Source organism: Ixodes scapularis, unplaced genomic scaffold (assembly GCF_016920785.2).
Source record: "Ixodes scapularis isolate PalLabHiFi unplaced genomic scaffold, ASM1692078v2 PGA_scaffold1__304_contigs__length_218370807, whole genome shotgun sequence".
In the NCBI taxonomy this organism is placed as follows: Eukaryota; Metazoa; Arthropoda; class Arachnida; order Ixodida; family Ixodidae; genus Ixodes; species Ixodes scapularis.
Window position 1 is genome coordinate 106,245,974 of NW_024609846.1, and position 6,243 is coordinate 106,252,216.

Genomic DNA, 6,243 nt, shown 5'->3' on the forward strand with positions numbered 1-6,243 from the left:
TTACCCCAGCGCGGACTCTGCGATCCGCGCTGCGATCCGCGAACACTCATCCTACCCGAATGACGCGGCCGCGGACCTTACAGTTGGAGGACGTCCGTGACAAAGCAAAACGAAGGAGGGAAAGGCATTTTTTTTTGTTTACCCATTTCCTCCGTGAGCGACCCCAAAGTGGTCGTGTATCCGTGCGAAAAGAAAACGATGGAGATAACAAAATAAGAGTTCGTTAACGTAACCGCGGAGTGTTAGGTCAAAGTCTGTCTCCGCCGAAGTAAGGTCACCGCGAACCCGCTCCTTCTTCCCGCCCGTCGCGACCGCTGTTGTGCAATATTTTAGGCAAAGCCAAAGCGTAAATAAAGCTTTGCTGGAACGTCCTACACAGACGTTTGCAGAGCATCCCAACCGTGCATTGATAGCCCGCCGTGCACGGACGCACGTATGTACGCACCAAACAAGAAAGTTGCGCAAGAGCTTGCAATTGACAAGGCGCCCGACTTGGCCTGACGCCAAAGTATTTGCCAACGCGACCACCGGCTTTCCCGCTTTCCCAGCATTGCTCTTGGTCGCTTCTTTGGTCCGCTCGCTCGCTCGCTCGCTCGTTGCGCCTGGTCGGTTTTTCTATTTTCTTGTCGACTTTTCTTTCTTTTTTTTTTTACTAACTAGGAGAACATAATGGTGACATTCTTTCACGGAACAAACGTTCGCGCTATATGCAGATCGGCGGTGTTTCTAGCGCGTATGCAAGCAACGGACTTCGCTATAGTAAAATATTCTTTCGTGAGCATTTTTTTTTCTATAAAACAATCAAACTAAATCGAGTTTTGAGTTTGATGTATCTCATTTGCATCAGCGCTAGATACGCAGAGAAAAATAGGCGGTTTTTTCCGCTTTTTTTTCAAGTGTTTGTGCTCACCCACCGAGACATGGCCCACCCCACTTTTTTAACGAATTTCAGGCGGTTGGGGGGTGGGCGATGACACGGGATATTACGGTAGACGTTTTCTTCGGGAGCTGAATCTACTGACTCCTTGTTACACATTAAAAAGGCAAAAAAAAAAAAAATTTTTTTTTGATTTACATTTAGAACAAATGAGCTGGAAGGTGAACGTCCACTGGGGAAATTGGACTTTTTTTTTGCTTGATAACTTTATGAATCGTGAACACCTCCTATGCTTCAGAGCGCAGCCGAAAAAAAAAAAAAATGTAACGAACAAGGCATAGAATGTAGAACTCACTTTTATTTATTCTTACAGATATTGCGTCAAGAATACAAGCCTAAGGAAGAAACTACTTTGTTATGAAGCAGCCTTTGTTTTGACCTTTTTCTTTCTCGGAAGAGTGCAGGAACAGGTGTGAGTAAGCGCGCCGAGTATTTTATTTCAATAAGTCAGCAAAAGATGTCCAGGAAAAGTGCACATGCAGACAAATGTTTGATTGCCGTTTGATCCGGAGATGCCACACACTGAACTACAGGTTTTCCCGCTCATCTTAATCCAAGCGACCTCCAATTTAGTCCCAGTACCACCCATTTTAACCCAAGCGCCACACAATTTAGTCCTTGCGCTACCCACTTTAATCCCGGGGTCAGTCAATTTAATCCACAATATATAGTATATGCACTAATTGCCTTCAGTGGTCGTGTTTCGCTTACACATTTGGTAACTTAGAATAATTGTTTATACACCTTGATTTTTGGGGGACAACTGATCATTTGATCACTATTGTGACTACTTAGAGTTACTGTCCCACTTTTGAGGAGGCAAAATTGATATGTTTATTAGTATTTTTGTAACCTGGAGTTATTATGGCGCACAAGCACACGTGCGAGTACCTCGCTTGTTCCATTGACGTTCCTACGTCAACGGAACAAGCGAGGCACTGACGCTTGTGCTTGCGAAAGAGGGTATCCAACTAGCGCACAAACCTGTGTCTACCCTTGGACGACTCATGCCACGCCCAAAAGATCGCCCTGGTAAAGAAAGGGCCCAAGGCGTTGTATATAAGATTCCGTGCGGGGTTTGCGCGGCCTCATACATCGGCGAAACAAAGAACTTTAGAGAGAGAATCTGTCAACATAAAAACGACGTGCGCAAGTTCGATCACGAGCGTAGCGCAGTCGCTGAGCACAGCGACGTCAAGGACCATCGCATTGACTTCGACAACGCATGCATCGTTGACGTTGAGACAAATCCTCGAAAAAGACTGTTCCTAGAATCATGGCATATTCAAACAACGCCACAGAACATCTACAGATCTCTAGGGGCTTTACCATCCGCCTATGTGAACGGGCTTCGTCACATTGTTGAAAAAGGCAGAGCCGTAGAAGAAGACCAGACACACGCCGTAGAAGAAAAAGAAAAAGACACTGCTCCTTAACGGCCATAGCCGTAGTCGCCCCTGAAGAAGAGGCCGAATTGGCCTTGAAACGTTGGGTCCCTACAGAAGGGCTTGGTTGGTGTTCAAATTTTTTAATATGAACTGTTGCATTGCACTGCGGTTTGTTGTGTGACTGGGAAGAGCGAAGAGGGCAACTTTCACTCGAGGGTTTGGCACCAACAGTGAGGGAAGCAGCTGATTCTTTTCCTCTGTTGTCGCCGCTTGGTCAATCTTTGGTGCCACAATCCCTCTGAGGTTGAATTTGCAAGTTGCCATTGTACACCATCTCGCGGCTTTTCTTGCTCCAGCCGGAGCGATTGCAAGATGGCCTTGAGAGCCGATTCGTCACACTTTCCTGCTTGCACCGTGTCTTAACGAAGTCTACAGCCCAATCCGCGGGCAACATGCGGTACAGTGCGGCACACAGCATTGCCCTGTAGCTCTCAGACTTGATGCCGAGGGTTTTGAACTCGGTGACGTTCTTGTGGATGTGGTCATGCAGTCAATGTAGGGATGTGACATTGCTCAGTGCTCTCGCTTGCGGCAAGTTCAATAACTGTATAAGATGCTCCTAGGTCAACATGTCCTGCTTTCCAAATCCTCCTTTCAGCAGCTCCACAATGTACTCGTAGTTCTTCTCTCTCATTTGGACATGGTGTGCAAGGGGTCTGTCTCTTGCTTGGTCATGCTGGGATCCTGCCTGAATGCCTTGAGCTGATTCGCCGACGTTTCGTGCACGAGGCATACCTTTCTGACAGTCTTTAGCTTTGGGTCCTCCAGTTTCAACAGTTTCATGTGCCCTCCTTCATTGTTGATCCCAAAAATGACTTGGTTGTGGATCATCTTGTCTCCCTGCCCTTTGTAGCTGCAGCCTTTCGCCTTCACCTTGAGATCTGTGAGGAACGCATGGGAAGCTTCACCCTGCTCTTGCTTCCTGCATCGCAGAAGGTATTTGGCGTATACTTCGTTTGCTCTGGGCACGAAGTAGTTGTTGAACTTCTCCACCACAACGCTGAGCGTTTTTCTCTGTTCTGGAACGGTCGCTGTCAGCTCGCCGAAGTCCAGCGTGTTGTACACATCAATGACGCCTGATCCCACTAGAGTCAGCAGCAGTGCAACCTTTTGTTCGTCTGATTTGTTCTTTTGACCTGTCCCTGTCACATACAGTTCGAAGTGTTGCTTAAAGGACTTCCAGTTGCCACGGAGGTCTCCTTTGAGGCACGTCTTCTCTGGTGGCTTGATCGCCATGTTGCTCATCACCATTGTCTCCGTCGGGCAACGTCGTCACGTCGTCGTGGTCGTTCGCTTGCGGCGCACTTATGGTCTCACGGAGTTTGTTCTTTGCTCGGTGGTTCTTCCTACTTGTTTGTGACTCGTTTCGCACTTCTTGCTGCTTTTGACACCATGTTTCATGTTCCTTTTATAGGAGACCCATGAGGCAGCATGCGCACTAGACCACCATGTTTTATTATCTGACGATGATGGTAGCGCTCAAAAACCAAAGTCAAAGTCAAAACGAAACGTAACATATTGTAACAGTGATGACGTTTACAGCAGCACCGCTGTCGACTTCATCTCTTTGCCGTTGATGCGCAGTGTTGTGAGTATCGATTTCTTTATGTCACTCCTGCTTATGGCCTGAGCTCTTGCTGGCTTACACATTTGCCATATTCAATTGGTTCTACACTGTCTGCAAAGGGATTCTTTTGCACTTGTTGCACGTCTTCTTCCATGCCGGGCACGCTTGCTTTGTTTGCTCATGGTTCCCGCCATCGTAGCCGCCTCGGTGGCTCCGAGGCGAGAGCGCTGGCCTACGGATCTGCATGTGGCGGGTTCAAATCCCGGCCGAGGTGCCCCAATCTGACGGAGGCTTATTGCGGAGGAGGTGCCGTGTAAGCGAGTTTTCGGTTGCACGTCAAAAGATCCCCAGGTGGTCCAAATTAATCCTCAGTCCTCCGCTGGGGCGTGCCAGATGCCCGTCATTGGTTTGGCACGTAAAACCCTCAAACTTTGATTTCCCGCCATAGTATCCAGAGTTGCATTGCTGCGGTGTCTATTTTGGCAGCTTTTTGGCGTTGACTCTGTGATGCATTTCCTTCACGCCATGCACGCTGTCGGTCCTGGTAGCTGCGTCCTTGAATGCCTTCAGCTGAGACTTAGTTGTCGTATGTGCCAGGCAGATTTTCACTACATTTTTAAGTGTCGGATTGTCGTATTTTCAAGATGTCGGCGCACGCTTTTGCATCATTAATCCCAAAGACAATTTTGTCTTCCTTCGCCCAAAGTTGCATTCTCTTGCTTTCAATTTGAGATCCGTAAGAAAGCTGTCTAACGTCTCTTGTTGTTGAGTACAGCAATGGAACGCATACCTAGAGTAGACTTTATTTTGTTTCAGCACAAAATAACTGCCCAGTTTCACGAGCCCGTTTTCGTGGTCGGGTTCTGGGTGTGGTCGTTGCATTGCTGGAGTTCCAAAGTCGATTGTGTTGTAGGCATCGAGTAGTGCTGCACCGGTGACGGTTAGAAGTACAGCCACTTTCTGGTCACCCAGCTTGCTTGCCGTTTCTGTTGCCTTCAGATAGAAGTTGATCGCCTGCTTGTACGGTCGCCACTGCTCTGCAGTATTGTTGGACGTGGAGAACTTTGGCAGTTATGCCAGTCTCTCCATCACTTCTTTATCAGGGCACAGATGGTCAGCGACTCACTCGTTTTCCTTTTCTCATGTTCAGGATCGACAATGACCACTTCTGACACCATGTTCATTGTTTGTCTACTCTGCCAAGGAACCGCACATGTGCTCGTCAGCCATGTTTATTGCGGGGGTCTCTTAACCGCGCTGCCGCCATTGACCGCCTAGGGGGGGTTAACTGAAGCACCTATAATAGCATAGTGTAACAGCTATGCCGTCGCTGTTTACTAGCCGTTGCTATGCCACTGCTTGTAAACAATAATACATGTTCTAGAGAATGTCTGGCACATAGCCAAGTATCAGTAGATGGCTCAGCTCTGCTCAAATATTAAACTGGTTAAAGCTTCAATGAGGGATTGAGATGACCAAAGAAGTTTCTGGAGCTCTAAGAACGCACCTGGTACTCAAGGGAACCCCAGGCTCCCTAGGAGCCCAGCTTGAGAACCCGCAGCTCAATAGATATTCCACGGTAACCCTGGTTGAATTTTGGCATACAAACTGCTACGGGCACTTTGTACAAGAGACATTCGCTTACACACGCTGAGCCCGGAGGGCCGACCGGTGTAAACACTACCGCTCTTACAGGCAGGGATCCGCGGGATAATTCACCCTCTATCCAGTCTAGGACATAAACAGCCTCCGAACTTGAAACCCCTCCCCCCCCAAGCGGGACGACGGGGAGAATATGTTTAGTGCTGTTGCTGTTTAGATGGTTAGATGCCTCACTTTTTGTGTAACAGTTAGGGGTGTGCGAACAGTGAAATTTCAGTTTGAATAGAATTTGAATTGAATAGTGTCGAATAGCAGCCAAAAATTCAAACTGCTAATCGAATATCAAATATTAAAACTTTCAAATCGAATTTGAATCGAATAGTGGTCAAAAGGTCTGATATTAACTTTATTTAAAAAAAAAAAGGAAAAGAAGCACTGCTTAGGTAGCCTGCTGTTAGTGAGACACAGCTTGCGAACTACAAATTGTCTTGCAAGAACACCAGCTGCTCCACGTGTGCAGGCTTAAGGTTTTCTCTTCATGATGTCACTGTGTTGCCCGCTGCAAAGAACATGCGCTCGCTGGGCACCTCTAGCTAGGGTGGGAAGGTACCTCAATTCAATTTTTGCTATGCCTGGATACAGCGCAGCTCCATGTTTTTTTCCGGTAGTTTATTGGGTCATCTTTCCTA

The 6,243-nt window shown here is 47.5% G+C and overlaps 1 pseudogene; it reads right to left on the minus strand.

The window, feature by feature from the left end:
- Positions 1-2,979: 2,979 nt before the first annotated feature.
- Positions 2,980-3,564, minus strand: LOC8029409 (annotated as a pseudogene).
- Positions 3,565-6,243: the final 2,679 nt, after the last annotated feature.